Source organism: Mesocricetus auratus, unplaced genomic scaffold (assembly GCF_017639785.1).
Source record: "Mesocricetus auratus isolate SY011 unplaced genomic scaffold, BCM_Maur_2.0 Super-Scaffold_100676, whole genome shotgun sequence".
NCBI classification, from domain to species: Eukaryota; Metazoa; Chordata; class Mammalia; order Rodentia; family Cricetidae; genus Mesocricetus; species Mesocricetus auratus.
The window spans coordinates 139,439,579-139,464,124 of record NW_024429266.1 but is presented as its reverse complement, the minus strand read 5'-3'; positions in this window follow the sequence as shown (position 1 = coordinate 139,464,124).

Here is a 24,546-nt window from a genome sequence, read left to right as displayed (position 1 = left end):
AACACTGATTGGCTGATTGGCCAGACAGGAAGTAATGTAGCTGGGTAGAATCTGGATATAAGCAGGGACAAACAGGAAATCATTCTCTTCTCTGTGGAGATGCTGAACAATTATCATATAGCAGGCAAAGGAGTTGCAGGTCCAGCATTCTCTGGTAAGATAAGACCACATGGGAATACACATGGAAATTACTAGACATGGGTTAATAATTAAGACAGAGCTAGGTAATTAGAGGCCAAGCCATCAGCCAACAGTTTCATAATTAATATAGCATCTGTGTGTATATTTGGGGCTCAAGGGCTGTGATACATACTGGGCCAGAAAACTTAAGTTACACACACACACACACACACACACACACACACACACACACACACACATCCTTTATGTTATTATTTAAAAAGTTTATTTTATGTTTATACGTGTATGTATATGTGAGTATAGACCACACATGTTAGGGTACTCATGGATTCCAGAAGAAAGTGTTGGATCCCCTGGAGCTGGTATTACAGGAAGTTGGTAGTGAGTCATCCATCACAAGTACTAAGATAAAATCTCAGGTCCTATGGAAGAGCAATGTGCTCATAAACATTGAGCCATCTCATTCCCCCTCCACCTTCCTTTATACAATATTGTTCTTGACTCCTCTCATTGCTCACTCCTGTCCTGCTATTTCTTCTCTTTCTGGTCCCCTTCCTCCCTATAGACGGCTCCCTTTCTGCTTTCATGAAGCATACATTTCATTAAATTCTCTTGCCCCCTCTCACTTTCATAAGTTTCTTTCTCCTTTCAGTTTATAGATATCTTCCAAACTAGGAATCTCAAAAAGCCTGATTTCCTGCTTTTAGATCTACATATGTCATTTCCTTTCTAAAACTTAGTACCTAGCCTATAAAATGAGAACAGCAAGAGGAATCAAATATATCCTTGTGCAAATTAATGCTATGTATCAACTTGTAGCCAGGGCAGTGTCATTAAGGTGCTCTCAGCCAATAAACATTTTCATGTGTTATGTATACAATCTCTACCACTGATATGACTTCAATATGAAATGACAACACAGGTTTGTATGCTGAATTGCTTGGGTCTTAATTGATGGTCCTGTTTCTGGGAGATCCTAGAAACTTTATGATGTGAGCCTCAGCTGAGGAATTAGTTCACTGGGGGGTACATTATATAACTAGTCTTTAGTCTTTTTCTGTCTGTAAGGAGAGAAGGAGATTTCTGTGTCACATGTTCCCACTTTCATGATTTCCACCCAAGCATACATGCCCAAATAGTAATGAACCGATCCTCTGAAATATATAGGTTCTCCATATACATAGGTTCTACTTTAAAATGGTTTCTGTCAGGCACTCTGTAATGGCATTGAGAAAAGTAACTAACACAATTATACTATCATAACATACAGAGATCATTCATAATGTTTAGTTATGGTAACTCGTACTCAGACTTTTGTAACAAATTCCTAGAAATCATCATTTTATTTTTTAATTTATTTTATGTTCATTGGTGTTTTACATGCATGTATGTCTGTGTATGGGTGTTGAGTCCCCAAAACTGGAGCTAAAGACAGTTGTGAGCTGCCATGTGGGTACTGGAAACTGAACCCAGGTCCTCTGGAAGAAAAGTCAGTGTGCTTAACTGCTGAACCCTCTCCCCAGCCCCTGAAACCAGAACCCCAAAGTTTACAGAATACTAGAATGTGCCCTGCAGATAAAGCCGTCACTGTAAAATTTCAGCAATATTAAGAGGTTGTGAAAGTGGATTTTATCCAAGTGGAAATATGCAAATTTTAAATTGAGCAAGAGAATTTTTCTGGAAAAAAACCCTAAGGGCAAACGTGGTCTATCTCAGAAGGATACATGAAAATTCCAATGTATAATAATTCAATAATAAAATTTTAAAATGAAAGGAATATGTAAAATTGGATTGAGGTAATATGTAAAAGAAAATCTTATAACCAGGTCTGTGTGCTTTAAGATTGCAACTAACTTCAACTTAGTGAAGTAAGTCTTCGTTTGGTTGAAATTTTAACATCCTTAAGAATATGAATTTTCAGACAGACACATGCCTTTAATGCTAACATTCAATTCAAGAGGGGTAGACACACCTCTGAGTCTAGTCTACAGAGGGAGTTCCAGGACAGTCACAGCCAGAAGAAATCCTGTCTTGAAAAAATAAGAGGGAAAGAGAGAGGGAGAGAGAGAGAGAGAGAGAGAGAGAAGAAGAATGAATGAATATTAACATCCAAGGGGCTCATAATATTTTTGATGATATTTTTCTCAAACAAATATTAGAATATGAAAATCTAATTTCCACAAAAAAAATGAAATCACATATCCCAGGCTTCACATCTGGAAAGAAACAAGCTTCATGCCTGAGAGATTGCTAGCCTCCATCTTACTCATAAGTCATGGTCTCTGCCTCTCTGAGTGATGATGAGTTGAGCTATAGCAAGGAGCTGTAACTCAGGGGGTTTTTCAAATGTTCTTTCTTCAAAGGCCCAAGGGACAAAGGGAAATAATAATTCTGAAATTGAAATATATCACACATCAGGCCTTCCAATTATTGACATATCATTTCCTAGCTCTCATTTTTCCAGGGCTGGTAATTTAGGCTGCAGAAATACAGAGAGGTCTGTTATAAAAGAAAATGTGTTTTTATACCCTGTCATCAAAGGCTAGAGAAATAAACTAGTGGTCTCGGTTTACATATGTACCTTCAAAATCAAATAAAATAATTACACAATAAAATAATCAGCCAAAGCAATAACAAACCCATCATTAAAAAATCTAGTATTTGGTATTAAAATAATTGCAGTTTTATCCTATTCAAATATATGCCATGTTCACTCCTGAACCATTTGCAAAGGTTATTTTTCCCAACCCTCTTATTTCTCTGAGTAATTATTTCAAATTTTATTTTATTTATAAATAAAACTGAGCATTAGTGGGTTATTTTTTACAGTTGCCATTAAAAACTTCAAGTTGAAATAATTAAAATGCCTGTATAATATATTATGCCTTCCCAAGTAATTTCTTAATTTTTCTTATATGCATTCTCACATTTCAAATAAAGACAGTCATCTTCCAGATAGGACAAGTTATAAGTAGTTACTAAGTATATACTTCATTACACTATATATAGTATTTTTTCTATATATAGTATTTTATGCAAGTCTTTGTATACTAAAATTAAAATTAAATTATTATTACTATTTTTAAATATCTCCTAGTTTTCAATAGTCTTTCTTTTGTATGAAGTTTCCTGGGGAAGCCTGAACAACATCTACTAACCCACCCCTGCCTGATAGGGCACTGATGACAGACCACAGAATTTATTCCACCAAAATCCAATTTAGTGAATCAATGAGCTTATTGAGACTTTTTACAGAGTATATATGAGAGATTAATGAGATAGGTAGGATGACTCAAAGGCTGTTGCATCTCAGGAAAATCTACTCCAGAATAGTTGGTAGGTGACAACCCAAGAGAGCCTCAACTATAGAACACTCTATACAATTGGCAAGCAGCCCTGCAGATTGAAGAATCTCCTCACAACCCTCATTCTTTGCTGCTATTATAACCAAGAGGAGGGAGCACACTGTGAATCTTGTACATTTCAGGGATTCTTTGACTTGTGAGATGATCATTCCCTGATTATTGAAAAGTCTCATTCCAGAAAGAAATGTTTGCAATCTACTTTTGAGGAAAAGGAACAATGCTCTTCCAGAAGAATGATTTTTTTCCTAGTACTATGAATAAAAGAAGCACCCCTTGTTCTCACTTAGGAAGCTTAACTTGTCAGTGGCCCACCTGTACAGGAAGAACAGAGACAGACCTTTCCTGGGCTGGACTCTGAGAGGTTCAGATGAATAAATAATGTTTACTATACATCATCTTTACTACTTTATCAAGATGTAAATTTACTCAATCCCACCACCAGACATTATTCTACAGACTACTAATGTAATCATCTCACTTGTTATCCATAATTTCTTCAACTACTGTAGCAACCTGTGCAACTTGAGTATCAAGGTAGGAAAAGACACTACAGTAAGTGATATAACAACAAAAGTGTATTTGTAACTCACTGCAGATATGAGAGAACACATTTGACTTTAGTGCAGAGTCTGTTCTTGGGTCCCCAGGAGTACCGTCCAACTAGAAAATTCAAAAGAAAAAGAAATATGACCTTCATTGCCTATGAAAATTTCTGTTCTGCCATTGTTGAACATGTTTTATTAGCAACAAATCTAGTTTTCACTTAATAAGGTCAAGAGGCATTTCCATATAGAAAAAGACAAAGAAAGAACAGGAAATTCAATGGAAGACATAATAATCCAATCTGTGGTACTTAATTTAACAATATGTTTGCCTTCAAATGCAGTGCATACCACCTCGTAAAAAAGAGATGATCACTGGGTAGTGATGATGCATGCCTTTAATCCCAGAACTTGGGCAGCAGAGGCAGGAAGAGCTCTGTGAGTCCAAGACCAGCCTGGTCTACAAGAGTTAGTTCCAGGACAGGCTCCAAAGCTACACATGGAAACCTTGTCTTGAAAAAAAAAATGAGACAATCTACAACTTCCATTCAGTTCCTGTTCCTAGATTCTCTAAGGTACAGGTGATACACGAGTTTTTCACTCTAGGGCTGTGTATTGATGATATTGAGAATGAAAGCATATCTCTAACTTTGGATGCTTAATATGAAATTATGGAACATAATGAAAGTAACTGCAAAAAAAAAAAAAAACTCTTGCAAGAAGGAAAGTTAAGCCAGACCCAAACCCTGGTGCGCGCAGCTTCAGGTGAGCTTGGATCCTCCTAGGGACCACTCCCCTGCCCATCAGTCACTCCCTCAATCTTCTGGGGGTCCACTCCTGGCATTGAGAGGACCTGCACACACAGGAAAGACATCAGTCCTTCCAGACCCCATCCCTGGTGGTGCACTCAGCTTCAGGTGAGCTTGGGTCCTCCTAGGGACACCTTCCCCGCACATCACTCACTCTCTCAATCTTCCAGGGCCTGGTCCTGGCATCAAGAGGACCTGCCCACATGGGAAAGACATGAGCCCTTCCAGACCTCCTGTGTACCCAGCTTCAGGAAAGACGTCAGTCCTCACAAACCAAACAGCAGCTCTCCTCACATTTGTGCACCCAGCTCCAGGTGACCTTGGGTCCTCTTGGAAACCCGTCCCTGCCCACCACCCACTCCCTCAATCCTCTGGGGCCCACTTTTGGCATCGAGAGGACACGCCCACACAAGAAAAACTTGAGCCCTTCCAGACCCCACCCCCAGCACACCCAGTCTCAGGAAAGAAGGAGATCAGTGGAGACAGAGAGACACCGCCTGCACCCACTGGAAGAATATATGGGAAGACGACAGAATAAGAACACACTCAGCAATAGAAAGATCAATATGACTCCACCGGAATCTAGAGACCCTATGCCAGCAAGGCATGAAAAGCACAAAATAGATGAAGCAGGGGATACCTTAAAAATTATTTCATGAAGATGTTAGAGACCCTCAAAGAGGAAATGAGGAAATCTCTTAAAGAAATACAAGAAAAAACAAAAAATACATGAAATTGAGAAAAGACAAAACAAAAAATAAAAGAAATAGACAAATCTCTTAAGGAATCTAAAGAGTACCAAGAAAAAATAACCAAACAAATGAAGGAAACAACTCAAACAGTTGAAGTATTGAAAGCTAAAATAGAAACAATAAAGAAAACACAGAATGAGGGTATGCTAGAAATAGAAAAGCTGGATAAATGATCAGGAACTACAGATGCAAGTATCACCAATAGAATACAAGAGATGGAAGAGACAATCTCAGATGTTGAAGCCTCATTAGAGGATATACAGTCATCAACCAAAGAAAATCTCAAGTACAAAAAATCCCTAACCAAAAATATCCAGGAAATATGGGACACTGTGAAGAAGTCAAATGTGAGAATAATAGATATAGAAGAAGGTGAAGAAATACAGCTCAAAAGTGCAGAAAACATATTCAACAAAATCATAGAAGAAAACTTCCCTAACATAAAGAAGGATATGCCTATGAAAATACAAGAATCTTATAGAACACCAAATAGGCTGGACCTGTATATCAAGAACTTTGAGTCTTTACAGAAAGAAATCAAAGAGGATACCAGAAAATGGAAAGATCTCCCATGCTCTTGGATTGGTAGGATCAACATAGTAAAAATGTCAATCTTGCAAAAGGCCGTCTACAGTTCAATGCAATCCCTATGAAAATTCGGGCACAATTCTTCACAGACCGGGAAAGAATATTAATCAACTTTATATGGAAAAACAAAAGGCCCAGGATAGCCAAAACAACCCTATACAATAAAGGAACTTCAGGAGGCATCACCATACCCGATTTCAAGCTCTATTATAGAGCTGTAGTCCTGAAAACAGCTTGGTATTGGCACAAAAATAGGCAGGTAGACCAACGGAACCAAATTGAAAACCCTGATTTTAACCCACACACCTATGAACACTTGATTTTTGACAAAGAAGCTAAAACTGTACAATGGAAAAAAGAAAGCATCTTCAACAAATGGTGCTGGCATAACTGGGTACTGGTATGCAGAAGACTGCAGATAGATCCAGGTTTATCACCTTGTACAAAACTTAAGTCCAAATGGATCAAAGATCTCAACATAAATCCAGCCACACTGAAACTTTTAGAAGAGAAAGTGGGAGATACTCTTCAACGAGTTAGTACAGGAGACCACTTCCTGAACATAACACCAGTGGCACAGACAATGAGATCAACAATTAACAAACAGGACCTCATAAAATTAAAAAGCTTCTGTAAGGCAAAGGACACAGTCAACAAGACAGAAAGGCAGACAACACAGAATGAGAAAAGATATTCACTGACCCCACATCTGACAGAGTGCTAATCTACAAAATTTACAAAGAACTAAAGAGGCAAGTCTCCAAAACAGCAAAGAATCCAATCAAAAGGTGGGGTACAGAACTAAACAGAGAATTCTCAATAGAGGAGGCTAAAATGGCCAAGAGACACTTAAGAAAGTGCTCAACATCCTTAGCCATCAGGGAAATGCAAATCAAAACAACTCTGAGATACCATCTTACTCCTGTCAGAATGGCTAAAATAAAAAACACCAAAGACAATTTATGCTGGAGAGGATGTGGAGAGAGGGGAACACTCCTCCACTGCTGGTGGGAGTGCCAACTCGTACAGCCAGTTTGGAGATCAGTATGGAGATTCCTCAGGAAAATGGGAATCAATCAACCACAAGACCCAGCAATTCCACTCTTAGGCATATATCCAAAGGAGGCAAATTCATACAACAAGGGCATCTGCTCCAGTATGTTCATAGCAGCCAGAACCTGAAAGCAACCTAGATGTCCCTCAACTGAACAGTGGATAGAGAAAATGTGGTACATTTACACAATGGAGTATTACTCAGCAGAAAAAAACAATGAAATCTTGAAATTATCAGGTAAATGGATAGCACTGGAAGAAACCATCCTGAGTGAGGTAACCCAGTCACAAAAAGACAAACATGGTATGTACTCACCCATATATGGATTTTAAACATGAATCAGGAGAGTGCCAGTCTGCACTTCCACTGAGAGAAAGTCTGGGAAACAGGAAAGAACCTAAAAGATATACATGGTACCCAAGAGAAGAAAAATGAGGCAAGATCCTCTGAACAGATGGGGAACACAGTGAGGGGTGGGGGGGAGGGGGACCTAGGAAATAGAGAGGGAGAGAAGTGGAAGAGAGCATAGGATGTGGAGGAACAGGAGGTCGACTGGGAGGGTAGGATAAGGGGAAGAGGGAATCATAGGTTGGAAGACAGATCAGGCACCATTGTGACCTCTAGTGATCTAAACAGATAACACCAATTTGCAAGCTAAGCAATAGTGTACAGACCACCTCGAATGCCTATTCCTGATATTGAACTTGATGTCTATAACCATCCTGGAGCCTTCATCCAGTGACTGATGTAAGCAGAGGCAAACACCCACAGTTAAATACTGAACAGAACCCAAGGAACCCGGCTACAGAGAGAGAGGAGCAAAGAGCAAATTGGCAAAGAATGGGCTGGCAAAACCAGCAGAGACAGCTGATCCGAACAGGGGAGAGCTCTTGGACACCAGACCGAAAGCTGGGAGGCCAGCATGGGACCGATCCAGACCCCCTGAATGTGAGAGTCAATGAGGAGGCCTGGGCTACCTATTGGGTCCTGAGCAGTGGATCAGTGTTTATCCCTCGAATAGTAACAGACATCATGTGTCCATAACACAAAGAGGGTTGCTCTCTCTGCCTGGACTCTTAGGGAAGTGCTTGGACCCTACCCTGAATGAAATGATAGACTCTAGATATCCCCTATGCGGAAGGAATTGGCAATAGGATGGGAGGATGGGGGGGGATAGAGGGGGGGTGTGGGAGGAGGGGAGGGAGAGGGAACTGGGATTGACATGTAAAACAAGCTATTTAAAATTTAAAAAAAATAAAATGCCACACATAGAAAAAAAAAGTGCAGAAAACATATTCAACAAAATCATAGAAGAAAACTTCCCTAACATAAAGAAGGATATGCCTAGAAAATACAAGAATCTTATAGAACACCAAATAGGCTGGACCAGAAAAGGCAGTCCCCTCACCACATAATAATCAAAACATCAACCCTACAGAATAAAGAGAAAATATTAAGAGCAGCTAAAGAAAAAGGTCAAGTAACATATAACGGCAGACCTATCCAAATTACACCCAACTTCTCAATGGAACTAGGAAAGCCAGAAGATCCTGGAGAGATGTCCTACAAATGCTAAGGGAACAATAATGCCAGCCCAGACTACTATATCCAGCAAAGCTTTCAATTACCATAGATGGAGAAAACAAAATATTCCATGACAAAGCCAGATTTAAACAATACATATCCACGAATCCAGCACTACAGAAAGTGTTGGAAGGAAAACAGTGGCCCAAGAAGATAACTACACTAACAAAGAGATAAGCAGTAGATAATCCCAATTTACCCAACACCAAAAGAAATAGGGAGGAAAACCTACACACAATAACACCACCACCAGTAAATCAAACACAAATAAGAATTAACAATCAGTGGTCATTAATATCTTGCAAGGTCAACAGTCTCAACTTGCCTATAAAAAGACACAGACTAGCAGAATGTATACGAAGACAGAACCCATCCTTTTGCTGCATACAAGAAACACATCTCAACATCAAAGACAGATGTTACCACAGAGTAAAGGGCTGGGAAAAGATTTTCCAATCAAAGGGACCCAAGACAAAAGCTGGGATAGCAAACATAATATCTAACAAATTAGACTTCAAATTAAAATCAATCAAAATAAATGAAGAAGGACATTTCTTATTCATCAATAGAAAAGTCCATCAAGATAAATTCTCAACTCTGAACATCTATGCCCCAAATACAAAGGCACCCACATTCATGAAAGAATCATTACTAAAGCTCAAATCTCACATAAAATATCACACACTAGTAGTAGGAGACTTCAATACTTCATTTGCACCACTTCACAGGACCTCCAGACAGAAATTTAACAAAGAAACAAAAGAACTAGCAGAAGTTATAACCAAATGGATTTAACAGACATCTATAGAACATTCCATCCAAATACAAAGGGATATACCCTCTTCTCAGCACCACATGGAATGTTCTCCAAAATTGACTACATAATCAGAAACATAGCAAACCTCCACAGATACAAAAAAATTGGAGTAACCCCCTGTATCTTATCAGACCACCATGCATGAAAATTAGAATTCAACAATAATACAAATCGAAGAAACAGTACAAACTCATGGAAACTGAACAGTGCACAATTGCACCATCCCAGGAAAAAGGACGAAACAAAAACAGAAATTAAAGACCTCGTGGAAATCAATGAGAATGAAGACACAACATACCCAAACTTATGGAACACTCTGAAAGCAGTACTGAGAGGAAAGTTCATAGCACTAAGTACCCACATGAAAAAACTGGAGAACAGTCACATTAGAGAATTAAGAGCACAACTGAATGCTTTAGATCACAAAGAGGCAAACTCACCCAGGAAGAGTAGATGCCAGGAAATAATCAAATTAAGGGCTGAAATCAATCAAGTAGAAACCAGGAAACATTGCAAAGAATCAATGAAACAAAGAATTGGTTCTTTGAGAATATCAACAAGATAGACAAACCTTTGTCCAAACTAACCAAAAGGCAGAGAGAGAGAGCAAGCTAATTAACAAAATCAGAAATGAAAAGGGGAACGTAACAACGGACTTTAAGGAAATCCAGAGAATCATCAGAGCACACTTTGAAAACCTGTACTCCACAAAATTAAAAAAATTAAAGGAAATGGACAAATTTCTAGATAGATATCACTTGCCAAAACTAAATCAAGAACAGATAAACAATCTAAACAGACATATAAAACCCTTAATGAAATAGAAGCAGTCATCAAAAGTCTCCCAACCAAAAAAAAAAAAAAAATCCCAGGCCCAGATGGCTTCAGTGCAGAATTCTACCAGAAATTCAAAGAAGAGCTAGTTGCAAAACTCCTCAGTGTTTTCCACACAATAGATGCTGGAGGTTCACTGCTGAACTTTTTATGAGGCTGCAATTACCTTGGTACCCAAGCCACACGAAGACACAACTAAGAAAGAGAACTTCAGACCAATTTCCCCCATGAACATTGATGCAAAAATACTCAATAAAATACTAGCAAATCAGATCCAAGAAACATGAGAAAAATGATCCACCATGATCAAGTAGGCTTCATAACAGGGATGCAGGGAAGGTTCAACATATGAAAATCTATCAATGCAATCCATTACACAAACAAACTGCAAAGGAAAAACTACATGATCATCTCACTAGATGCTGAAAAAGCCTTTGACAAAATCCAACACCCCTTTATGATAAAGGTTGTAGAGAGATCAGGGATAACAGGAACATACCTAAACATAATAAAGGCAGTATACAGTAGTAAACCAACAGCTAACATCAAACTAAATGGAGATAAACTCAACGCATATCCTCTAAAATCAGGAACAAGACAAGGCTGTCCAATCTCTTCATATCTCTTCAATATTGTACTTGAAGTTGTATCAAGAGAAATAAGATAACAAAAGGAGATCAATGGGATACAAATTGGAAAGGAAGAGTTCAAACTTTCACTATTTACAGATGATATGATAGTTTTACGTTAAGTGGTGCAAAAAACTCCACAAGGGAACTCCTAGAGCTGATAAACACCTTCGGCAAAGTGGCAGGATACAAGGTTAATTTAAAAAATCAGTAGCCCTATTGTATACAGATGATAAATTGGCTGAGAAAGAAATCAGAAAAACATCACCATTTATAATACCAAGAACAGCATCAAATATCTGGGGATAATGTTAACCAAAGAAAAAGACCTGTATACAAAGAACTTTGATCTCCAAAGAAAGAAATCAAAGAAGACACCAGAAAATGGTAAGATCTCCTATGCTCTGGAATGGTAGGATCAACATAATAAAAATGGCAATCTTGCCAAAGCAATCTACAGATTCAATGCAATCCTTATCATATTACTGGCACATTTCTTCAGAGACCTTGAAAGAACAATAATCAAATTTATATGGACCAACAAAAGACCCAGGATAGTCAAAACAACCTGTCCAATAAAGGAACGTCAGGAGGCCTCACCATCCCTGACTTCAAGCTTTATTATACAGTTATAGTCCTGAAAAGAGCTTGGTATTGGCACAAAAATAGACAGGTAGACGAATGGAATCTAACTGAAAACCCTGATTTTAACCCACACACATATGAACACTTTGTTTTGACAAAGAAGCTAAAATTACACAATGGAAAAAAGAAAGCATCTTCAACAAATGGTGCTGGCATAACTTGATAATGGCATGCAAAAAACTGCAGATAGATCCATGTCTATCACCATGTACAAAACTTAAGTCCAAATGGATCAAAGACCTCAACATAAATCCAGCTACACTGAAACTCTTAGAAGAGAAATTGGGAGATACTCTTCAACGAATTGATACAGGAGACTGCTTCCTGAACATAACACCGGTAGCACAGACACTGACATCGACAATTAACAAACCTCCTGAAACTAAGAAGCTTCTGTAAGGCAAAGGACACAGTCAACAAGACAAAAAGGCAGTCCACAGAATGGGAAAAGATATTCACTAACCCCATATCTGACAGAGGGCTGATTTCCAAACTTTACAAAGAACTCAAGAAGAAAGTCTACAAAACATCAAAGGATACAATTAAAAAGTGGGGTACAAAACTAAATAGAGAATTCTCAATAGAGCAGTCTAAAATGGCTGAGAGACACTTGAGAAAGTGCTCAACATCCTTAGCCATTAGAGAAATGCAAATCAAAACAACTCTGAGTACCATCTCACCCCTGTCAGAATGACTAAAATCAAAAACATGACAATTTATGCTGGAAAGGATGTGGAAAGAGGGGAACACTCCTCCACTGCTGGTGGGAGGACCAACTCATACATCCACTTTGGAAACCAGTATTGAGATTCCTCAGGAAAATGGAAATCAATCTATCACAAGACCCAGCAATTGCACTCTAAGGCATATATCCAAAAGACACCAATTCGTACAACAAGGACATCTGTTCCAATATGTTCATAGCATCATTATTTGTAGTAGCAAGAACCTGAAAGCAACCTAGATGCCCCTCAACTGAAGAGTAGATAGAGAAAATGTGGTATATTTACACAATGGAGTACTATTCAGTGTACAAAAACAATGGAATCTTGAAATTTGCTGGCAAATGGATGGCACTAGAAGAAACCATCCTGAGTGAGGTAACACCATCACAAAAAGACAAACATGGTATGTACTCACTCATATATGGATTTTAGACATTGATCAGGGGAGGGCTGGTCTGCAATTCCACTGACAGAGAATGTGGGAAATAAGAAAGAACCTAAGAAAGATATGCATGGTACCCCAGAGAAGAGGAATGAGGCAAGATCTCCTGAACAGATTGGGAGCATATTGGTCTGGGGTGGCAGTGGGAGCTGGGAAGAAGACAGGGGGAGAAAAGCAGGAGAGAGTAGGTCATGGGGGAGCAAGAAGGTTGACTTGGGGAAAGAATAGGGGGAGAAGAGGATGAGAAATACCATAATAGAGGGAGTCTTTATAGGTTTGAGGAGAGATCTGGCACCAGTGAGACCTCTAGTGATCTACAAGGATGACACCAACTGGCAAACTAAACTACAGTGGAGAGACCTTAAATGCCTATTCATGATAATGAACTTGACAACTACCTTATATGCCATCCTAGAACCTTCATCCAGTGACTGATGGAAGCAGAGGAAAACACCCACAGCTAAATACTGAACTGAACCCCTGAAACCCAGTGACATAGAGAGAGGAGTGATGAGCAAATGGGCAAATAATGGGCTGGCGAAACCAGCGCAGACAACTGACCTGAACAAGGGAGAGCTCTTGAACCCCAGACTGACAGCTGGGAGGCCAGCTTGGAACTGATCCAGAACCCCTGAATGTGCAAGTCATTGAAGAGGCCTGGGCAACCTATGGGGCCCTGGGCAGTAGATTAGTATTTATCCCTGGCATACAAATGGACTCGTGTGTCCATAACACTACAAGGGATGCTCTCTCAGCCTGGACTCTTGTTGGAGGGCCTGGACCCTACCCTGAACAAAATGACAGCCTCTGGATATTCCCTTTGTGGAAGAGAGTGGGGATAGGGTGGGAGGCTTGGCGGAGGATGATGAGGGGGTGCAGGAGTTGGGGATGGAGAGGGAGCTGGGATTGGCATGTGAAGCAAGCTCTTTTCTTAAAAAAAAAAGTAATAAAATTAATGAAAAAAAGAAACCATAAGAACACAGTAAAACATAGCAAAAAAAAAAGGAAGGAAAATTGAAAGATCAGGCACCACTGAAGCTCTGAACTCCTACAGAGAAAATGTTATGTACATCCCTGATATGTAGATGAGGTGATGAGATTAAGTTATGATGCTGTAGGTTAGCCTTTTTATTTTGTTAAGAACAGCCTCGATTTCTCACACAGCCCATTTGTGATTATTTACTTTCTTATCTTCCAGTAGCAAATGCCTTCAAAATATCCCCCAAATGACCTATAACACTGGGATAGGAGATTAAATGAATGAAAGACAAATGAAATGTTTGGAAAATTAGACAGTCATCAACCACAGCTACTACACCATACTCTTGGCTGTCAGTAGCATTTCATGGTACCTCAGCAAAGTTAATTACTTCATTCAAGGTTACATAGCCAGAAGTCTAATTGACTCCTAATTCTGTGTCAGCTCCATAAAATAGTGTCATTTACATGGAAAGGTATCAGAAGTTAATTTTTAAAAAATTTAGGTGAGCATGATGCCTCAAACATTTAATCATCCCACCCAGAAGACTGAAGCAGGAGTACCATTGAAAGTCCAAGGCTACTTCAGGCTATATAAACAGTGACTTCCAAGATAGCTTGAACCACAGCATGAGACCCTGTTCCTAAGTTAGGTGAGGGTAGAAAGGGAAAGTGTTTGGATTCCACTAGAATCAACTTAAAAATGGCCATGGATACAATCATAATTTCATTGTTATCTGGAAACTCAGATTTTTGTTAGTGTTCCTTGTTTTGTTTTGTTTTGTTTTTCTTTTTTGTTGTTGTTTTGGCTAGTTTTTAGTAATGAATGCTCAAATGTTCGGTCTTATGGGGTCATAGATTCTATTTTCTTCAATTGCCATCTTCTGGGCCAGAATTTTAAAGGAAGCCACCCTTTACCCTAGCCAAAGGGATAGGAACAGTTTAATCCTCAGTGGTCACAAGGTTAAGAACTTGGGAAATGTCACAAAGATCATTCACTCTTTTCAGAGTAGATTCCTGTTCCATTGCTAAATTTGGAGATCTGTACATATGTTTTCTTGTGAGAAGGTTGTTGTTCTGCCAGGGTAGCATCAAAGAGTAAACCCCCCTGCCAGTTTCATCAAGAGCAGACTCTGGACATGTGCTCAAAGGGGCCTTTTGAACTTCCATCTGGTCCTGGTAACAGAGGCTTCCCCTTTGACCCATTCCATCTTCAATGGAATATTATAATCCCTCTTTAAATGGGACTCCAGCCAAACTTAATTGCTCTGTGAAAACAAATGAAAGTTGGATGAAGACCACCTGGATCATCCCTGTTCATCGGAGAGGTTATTTTCAGACAGTGACTGGAAGAAATGCTGCCGCTACCACTCACACAGAGGCTGGAGCCAGCATGTGACAGCAGGGAGAGGCAGCCAGCTTTCAGGAGATCCTTCCAAAGGCTGTGTCCCATTGCCAGTGCACAGTGTGCTCCTTCACACCAGCCTGGTGTTTGCAGAGAACTTTACACTTGATTCTCACTTGGGTAGTATTTGCAAATACGAAAACACTTCAGATCATTGTTCGTGCTTGAAAAAAGGCATAATTCCTTCCTAGACCCAAATTTGGTCAGGAGGAAGGGTTAAGTCTGGACATACTTACTCTTGAATCCTATGTGGAAACCTTGCTTATGAGAATGGGAATGGGGGGTTTAGCTGCAGCCAACAAACTCTCCAGTAAATTCAAGGACTCCTCAGGTGTGACCTAGCAGCCATGATGTGGAAAACAGACAACAATTTGATACTTCACTTGTTTCTGTTTTATTACTTTTGAGGTGTGTGTGTGTGTGTGTGTGTGTGTTTACATGTGTCAGCACATATCCAGGTGTGTCCATCTGAAGGCCAGACAATGATGGCTGGTGTCTTCTTCATTCATTCCCTGCTTTCTTTACTGATGCATGTCCTTGCATCGAGCCCAGAACTTGCTAATCTGGCTAACTTTGGCTAACTTAATTAACCTATTTTCTCCAGGAACCACTTGTATTTACTTCTTGAGTTCTGGAATTAGAAGCAGATTACAACACTCACCAACATTTAAGGTAGGATCAGGGGCTCAAATAGGTTCTCATCCTTCAATAGTAGGTGCTTTATATACCAAGCCAACTCTTCAGTCCTTCCTTTCATGTTTTAAGATGTTGTATATACCAAGCCATTTCTTCAGTCTTCCTCTAATTTTTGAAGATATTTATAGATCATTAGACCTAAAGTTATAGTCATGCTTATGATGACATGTGAATATTATTAGACACAATTCATAAATTTATGGATTATTTCATTTCCTTTTCATGGAAAACTACTTAATAATCCCATTGTATATCTCTATGGTGTGTTATGTGGTGGGAGCATCTTGTTCAGGAAAATAGTGCAAGCTGATGACATAATAACTTGTGGACAGAGGATGTTTAATATGATAAAATGAGAAAAAAACTTTAAGAACTATATAAGGCATAACCGGAAAATAAAGTGAGAAAATAAAAATTCATATCCATTTAAAAATGCATAAATTCAAGAGCCATAAAAATTTCACTGATAGAATTTATAGCAAGACCTGATGCATCATCGCTATTGCTGAAATGTTCCCAAGCAATCACGGACTAAAAATTACAGCAATGGTGTAATGTGGGGCCAAGACATCACAGAGTAAAAATTACAGCAATGGAGTAATGTGGGGCCATTATGAGCAGGTGTGAGCCCGGGTCTCACACAGCTCAGGCCAGCCTCAAACTCACCAGAACTTACTGTCTGTACACCTGAGGATTATCTTGAGCTTCCCACCTCCCATCTCTCAAATGCCAAGATCACGGGTGTGCAGCAACACATGGTTTATTCCATCCTGGGGGCCTAATTGCGATTGCTAGACAAATACTGCACAAAGAAATGTAAACATTGAACCCAATAGTCCTATTTTTTAATTAAGGAAGTGTTCATCCAAGTGGTGGGTCTTCAAAGAGTCACAGAAGTTTAAAAGCCGGTAACATGGGAAGGTATAGAACATTTTGGACCAGAAATTCAAATTTTCCCGTGTTCAGAGGATTTACAGGTTCAAAAGAAATATAAAAGATGAGCTACCTACAGTTCAAACGACAAAGCCAAAGCTTCCATGCTTGTCAATACTTTCTCTGCTGGGAACTAGCCGTCTCTGACCCTAAAGGCTTAGACTAAGAAGCCCTAAGGATCTCATAGAGAACAATGTCTCCTACCCAGGTCCCTGACTGACACGAAATTATAAGTGGCTGAGAATCCTAAAAGATAAGAAGATCCAAACATTTAAGTCTTGCCAGGTTATCAGACATGGAATGATCCATCTCTGCTGACCATCAGAATGCTACAGAGTTATCATGCCTGCATTCGCTCCCAGGTACCAGTAGCATTTTTCCCTTGCTGACTAGCAATGTGGTAGTGAATCAGAGTAAGGTAACATACTTATGGCTCAGGATCACAGTGTGTCCTCAGTTTGTCATTCAATTGGATGTCCAGTAGCTTCTTCAAAACTTATCAACTCCTGGGAAAATAGTATTAGCCCGATTAGTACAAAGCTCCAGCTATACTTCTAAAATGAGCCCCACATGTTATCGACATAGGCTAACATAAGGAATGGCTTAGCCACCAGGACTCTAATTGGCATGAGCTCTGTATATACCTTTATTCTAACAATGCACTTGGTTAACCTAGACTACTTATTTAAATGAATCACATGCTACACACTTGTCTTCCTCTCTAAACAACAGAATGTGTTTTTTGTTCCTTTAATAACAAGCAAATTTAGATTCTATTCAATACACTACAGTTCTGCATTGATACAGATAGTAGAAGATCAATCTGGTCTGTGTTAGTTTGGGGTGTTTTCACAATAAGACAAACTGTGTCCTCAAAGTGAACTTTGAGGAAGAATTCCCTACTTACTACCTTATGTCTACAAATAATTGGATATGCTATCATTAAAATCAGATGCATTACAGGAAGAGTTTGCACAGTGAAGAAATAATGATGTAACTTAAAACCTGTGAATCAAAATAGAGGACCATCCAAAGCACACCTCTAGCAACCAAACTCTGTTTCCTCTTGAATACCATGAAAGAAAACCCGAAATAATCGTTTGGGTCTTTGAACATCTTCACTCACATGGCCAATGATTAATCTTGGCAAGCTATCTCACCCATTCTACCACTTTGTTTTGAATAAAGTTTCCCTGCTACTTTTCAATATGTGTGCACTATTATTCCATTATTGAATATGAGACAAAGAATCTGGAAAAACTTGGCCCAACCACTGACCACTCCCATCCTTTCCTGGTGTTGCAGTGTGATGACATGGGCCTAAGAAGGATGATCTAACTTATTCCTTGGAGAGTCCATCATTCTTAACTAACACTGACATATACAATCTCAGGGGTTAAAAGCAGGTGTCCCTTAGGTTCTCCTTGTACTACAGAAAATAGGAAAATTAGCATGACTTATTTTCTATCAACATGACATTGAAAAGCACCTCTTAAGAAAATTCAAGTCTCTTGCACATCCAGTAAATAGGCTAAGAACCTGGGTAACAGGGAAGAAGGAGGGGCCAGGGTGGAAAAGATAACTGCTACAGCATCTCTGGTATCTCAGAACAGGCTTCTAATATGCACTCTTGCATTTCGGGACCACATCAGGTTTCCAGGGTGTAAATTTAATATGAATTCAATTGAGCATCAGGAGAAGTAGATGGAGATGGAACACAAGGTCAGTAGAAATCCCCTGTGACCATCAGAAACAACACACCTGACCACTCCCAGAGCGCAGATTCTATCAGTCAGGGTCACACTAAGAATATGTGTTGAGGAAACACACTATGGAAACTGGATGTGTTTAAGACAGGGTTTATAGTACATCCATTATGTGCACATACATGTGTACACATCTCCATGTAGCCCAGAAGTCAAATACAGATATTATTTCTCAGGACACTGTCCACCTTTCATTTATTTTTTCTTCAAACTTTTCTCTCTCCCTTCTTTCTTCCTTCCCTCCCACTCTCTCTCTCTCTATCTGCCCCCTTATATATGTGTGTTCATATCTGTGTCTGTGTATTGGTGTGTATGCCTGTGTGGGTATCTGTAGAGACAAGAAAAAGTGTTTTAAATCTCAAGATTAGAGTTACAGATAGCTATTTGCTGCCTTATGTAAATCCTGGGATACCAACGCTTTTCCTGTGTTAAAGCACTGTGCACACTTAGCCCCTGAGCAGTCTATCCAGTAGACCTACCTCTTTCTTCTAGAGACAGATTATCTCATTTTCCTGAAACTTTCTAATTCAAGTGGGTGATCTGACCAGGGAGGCCCAGGAATCTTCCTGTCTCTATCTTTCCAAGCTAAGATTACAAGCATGCACTAGCACACCTGAGTGTTTAAAGTAGATTTGGAGAAGCTAAAGGACTTGAGGCTTGAACAGAAAACACTTTATCAACGGAGCTATCTTCTCAGCCCACACTTCTCAAACTTTAATGTGCACACGGTCAATTGAAACTGAAGACCCTCTCAGATTCTTATTCACCAGCAGTGAGACTCTGCCTTTTTAAAGGTCCTGGGAGCTGCTGATTCTAAAGGGTCATGCCCCACTTTGAGTGGCAAGGATTTGGAAGATTATACTCTTGAATTGTAGCACTAATGAGATTATTTTAGAAATACCAATCTCATGTTTCCAGATCTATTGAATGTTAAACCTTTGTTGAGAATCTGTGTGAAGAAGTCCCGTGTAGATTCTGATACATCTATGTATACTCAACCTTGAGAAAACTTTGTTCCATAACATCACCATCTATTGCTATTAAACATGGTGAAGATGGGACACACATACTTCCATCTCTAAGTCAGACTGAATGTTCCCCAATATGGTGTGTGGGGTTTCACATGAGAGGTGTTTGGTCCTCTTTTTCCACACTGACAATTAAAAGAAAGTTGCTCCCATATCACCCCAAAATGTTAATGAATTGGACAAGCTGCACTTCGTTCAAGCACTGAACTATACAGGCTGCATAAAATGAAGGGGTAGAACATGTCCTCCAGGGTCCTTTCTGCCTTTGACTGCCTATAATTTCACCATTTTCTAATTAGAGAGTCTGCAATGGATTTTCTGTTTCTTTGACTGGACTCACTCAGCCAACATCACACACTGTAATGATCCTATTGTTATTACCCTCTTTAAGGGAAGATATAAAGGGCAAAAGTGACAGAAAGCCTCAATTTGTGGGTAGCTGTATCTCAGTTCTTCTTAAACTAGTAAATACTACTAACTGGGTCTTTACTCTGTCTGGTGATGCAGAGGCTATAGATCATGCAGGAAGTATCATGAAGATCACAATTTGTCAGTAGGTAGAGGAATTTCTGAGAAGCATCCTTTCCTGCTTCTTTGTCTTAATGCACAAGTACTTTTTGTGTAAGTGTTCCGAGGACTAAAATGCATTTGTTTAGGTGAAGTAGGGTTATCAGTCATCCTGACTCTGAGGGATGGTTTCAATTTTAGAAGTGAAATTTCCATTTTGTGAAATATGCCCTAATCCCTACAAAATGGGATAGTTGATTTTGCTAGGTTAGGAGTTCTTGATTGATACAGCAGTGATATAGATAATTGTTGATAGAGGTCACGTCACGGAGCATTTGTCTGTGTTGTAAACATTTAGCAGCAACTCTGGCATATGAGATGCCAGTAGAACAATTTTTTGGCAGTCAAAAATCCAAATGTCCTTTTGGGAACAGACTTATTCCCAGTCAACAGACACTGTCCTAGAAACAAGGAATTATAATCTGCCCCTTCACTGAGCGCAGCACTCCTCAAACAGATTCCATGAAAATCACTTGAGATTTGAATGAACATTTCCAACAAATATAAATGGCCAAGAAGCATATGACAAAACGTTCAACTTCATCACAATGTGGGAAACGTAAATCAAAACCAAGTGAGTTATCACTTTGCATGCAATGCAATGGCTAAAGCAAAAAGACAGACAATAATAACTATTCATAAGAGTGTATGACAATTGGAATTTTTCTTTACCAGTCAGGGATTGCTTACACATGCATCTACTTGAAAAATAGTGTGGAGGTTTGTCTAAAAGCTAAACACAGTCTTCACATGATCTAGGGAACATTCTTTTAGGTATTTATCCAAAAGAGTCTAAACAAATTATACATAAATCTGCAAACAGATTTTCATAGCATCATTATTTACCATAGCCAAAAAGTGGATGTAATGCTGTTGGTGTTTGATGCTATTCCTGGGAAAATGTAAGCAAGCATCTGCTCGCTCCAGATGGAGTGCCAGTGGCAGATTTAGGCAATGGTTCCACCCAAGTCCAACTTGATGAACCAATGAACTTATTTGGGCTCCTTACAGAAATCTGAGTGAAGGATTATGTACAGGATGATGGATCACTCAAGAGCAACTGTGTCACAGAGATTTTCAGGAAATCTAGAAATCTAGAATTTTCTGGATGTCTACAAATAGTTCAGCAGTTAAGAGTTTCTTCTCCTCAGGAATGCTTACATATATATATATATATATATATATATATATATATATAACTGTGGGGAGGGAGAGGTCTTGTGAATCTAGTAAACTTCTGTGACTTCTTTAGTCTTTTAAATTGCTCACTGCCTATACCTTAAATGTGTTAACTCGGAGGAAATTGCTGCAGAACAAAAGTCAATGTACAAATGGATAACCAATCCATCAACACAGACACTCTGATTCATAAAAACGGAATGTAGTGATGATGCATGTTAAAGTAGAAGACTCATTGAAACATGCTGAAAGAAAATAGCCAGAGCAAAAGACTTTATCTTGTATAGTATCATGTATATTGTCTTAGTTTGCTTTCTATTGCTGTGGAAAAGACCATTACCAAAAACAACTTGGGGAGGAAAGGGTTTATTTGAATTACATGTTCTGATTACATGCATGGTAAAGGTTATTCAGGGTAGGAATTCAAGCATTTCAGGAATTTGGAGGTAAAAACTTAATTAAAGACAGTGGAGTACACTGCTTTCTGGCTGGCTCCTCATGGCTTGCTCATCCTGCTTTCTTATACAGCCCAGGATGACCCACCTAGAAGTACCACCATCCACAGGGATGTTATCAATCTTTAATCAAGACATTATCACCAAAGACTTGCCTAAAAACAGTCTTTTCTCTATTTTAAGATACCTTCTTCCCAGATATGAATAAGTTTGTGTCAAGTTGACAAAAACCAACAACACATATGTGAAGTGCCCCAGACAAGAAAATACTTAGAAGTAGTTTTGTGGATTTCAAAAGGTAGCAAGGTGGGAAATGGTGAGGGACTGTTAATAGATACATGATATTTTTAGAGAGTGATAAAAATTAGATAGAAGTGATGGCATCCAACTTTTTAAATAAACTAAGAGCTAATGAGGGCTATCTTTGAAAAACAAACTATATGACACATGAATTGTATCTTAACAGAATGTTAATTAAAATTAAAGAGAATTATAAGGAACATTGTTAAAATGCACATGCTAATTCCAAAAGGAAGAAAGAGGGCCTATTTTTCTAGAGAGTACACTTTGAAAATCGAAACTCTAAACTAGAGGAACTTTGCTAAGTGTTCTATGAAAAGTTATATCAGTTAACAAATAGATCTTTTTTGTTGTTGTTTTATGAGACAGGGTTTCTCTGTATTGTTTTGGAGGCTGTCAGTCCAGCCTGGCCTCAAACTCACAGAGATCTGCCTGCCTCTGCCTCCCGAGTGCTGGGAATAAAGGTGTGAGCCACCACTGCCCGGCTAACCAAGAGATTATTAGAAATACAGTTTATTATATTCAACTCGGGCTTATAAGATTTGAAATTCTGCAAACAGGGCCCAGCAACATATCCCTACAAAGCTTGTGGATCATTTGGACACAGCATATTTGAGCATAACAATCTAGAGCATTTCCACCCTCACTGGTGTTCTTCTTGTATCTAAATATGCTTTGGGATAAATGTTTAGTTTCCTTAAGAAAATAGAATATATTAAGTAAAGTATTCCATTTCATATCAATCTGCTGGATGAAAAAGTTTCTCACAGTGGGTAATTCTTTCATGTAGATGAATTTTATGTATATGTTTGGAAGCTCAAGGTAATTATCCTAGGTAATTCATTTTTTTGTGCTTTTAAGATTACACTGAGTTAATTAACATCTATGATCATGATAACACATGCTTAGAGTCATAGCATGCAGGCGGTGTAGCAGAAGTGTCAGAGGTTATAGGTCAATTTTGGATATACAGCAATTTCTAGGTCAGCATAAGAAACTTGAGATCCTGTCTCAAAAAATAAAAAAGGGAAATATTTAGAATGTAATTATAAATCATACTGATTAAGTAAAGTAGAAGTTTTAGATTCTTCTTCAAGATTTATGTCTTCAATTACTCCGGGTAGTTGATTTGGTTTCCAGTACCAGACACTATTTCCCTTTAGTTAAGTGATTCTTAAGTCCAAATAGAGAACTGTTGGTTACTGCCAAGTAACACATGCCACTATCACACCCATAAGGTTATTGTGTCATGATAGTCATTGTTATGATCCATATGTATCACAGCTGGGTAGGACTGTTGTTAGCTTCTCTTGTTTGAAGCTTTCATGGCACCTTTTGATACAATGAAACCTAGTCCTCAGGTAAGAGATTTTTCAAATCATTTCTAGCTCAAGGGCATCAAGACCCTGTTTCTCAGGTTCATAGTATCTTCAGCAAAAGACCCTTTCTGCCTCTAGGGGGCAACCAAAGGCAATATCAATACCCTATAATGTTTGGGGACTCTCTTGGATTAGAGTGGCAAACAACTCAAAAGAAGGCTTCCTGAAGGATGGATTCTGTCTTCAAATCCATAACTTTCTTCTTAACACTGCTTTCAAAGTGTCTCATGAATTTGGATATGTTGTGTCTTTATTCTCATTGAATTCTAGAAAGTCTTTAATTTCTTTTTAATTTCTTTTTTATATCTTCTGGGACCCAGGAGTGGTGCAATTGCTCATAATTCAATTTCCATGAGTTTGTAGGGTTTTTGCAATTTGTGCTGCTGTTGAATTCTAACTTTAAAGCTTGGTGGTCTGATAAGATACATGGAGTTAATCCAATTTTTTGTACCTGTTGAGATTTGATATGTTGCCTAGTAGGTGGTCGATTTTTGAAAAGGTTCCATGTGGCACTGTGAAGAAGGTATATTCTTTGGTGTTGGATGGAATGTTCTATAGATGTCAGTCAAACCCTATTGAGTCATAACTTCTATTAGTTCCTTTGTTTCTTTGTTAAGTTTCTGTCTGGTAGTCTTGTCCAGTGGTGAGAGTAGAGTGTTGAAGTCTCTCACTATACATGTGTGAGGTTTTATGTGTGGTTTGAGTTTTAGTAATGTCTCTTTTATGAATGTGGATGCCTTTGTGTTTGGGGCATAGATTATCAGAATCAAGAATTCATCTTTGTGAATTTCTCCTGTAATGAATATGAAATGACATTCTTCATCTCTTTTGATTGATTTCAGTTTAAAGTCTAGTTTGTTAGATATTAGGATTGCTACCCCTGCTTGTTGCTTGGGTCCATTTGATTGGAAAATCTTTTCCCAGCCCTTAAGT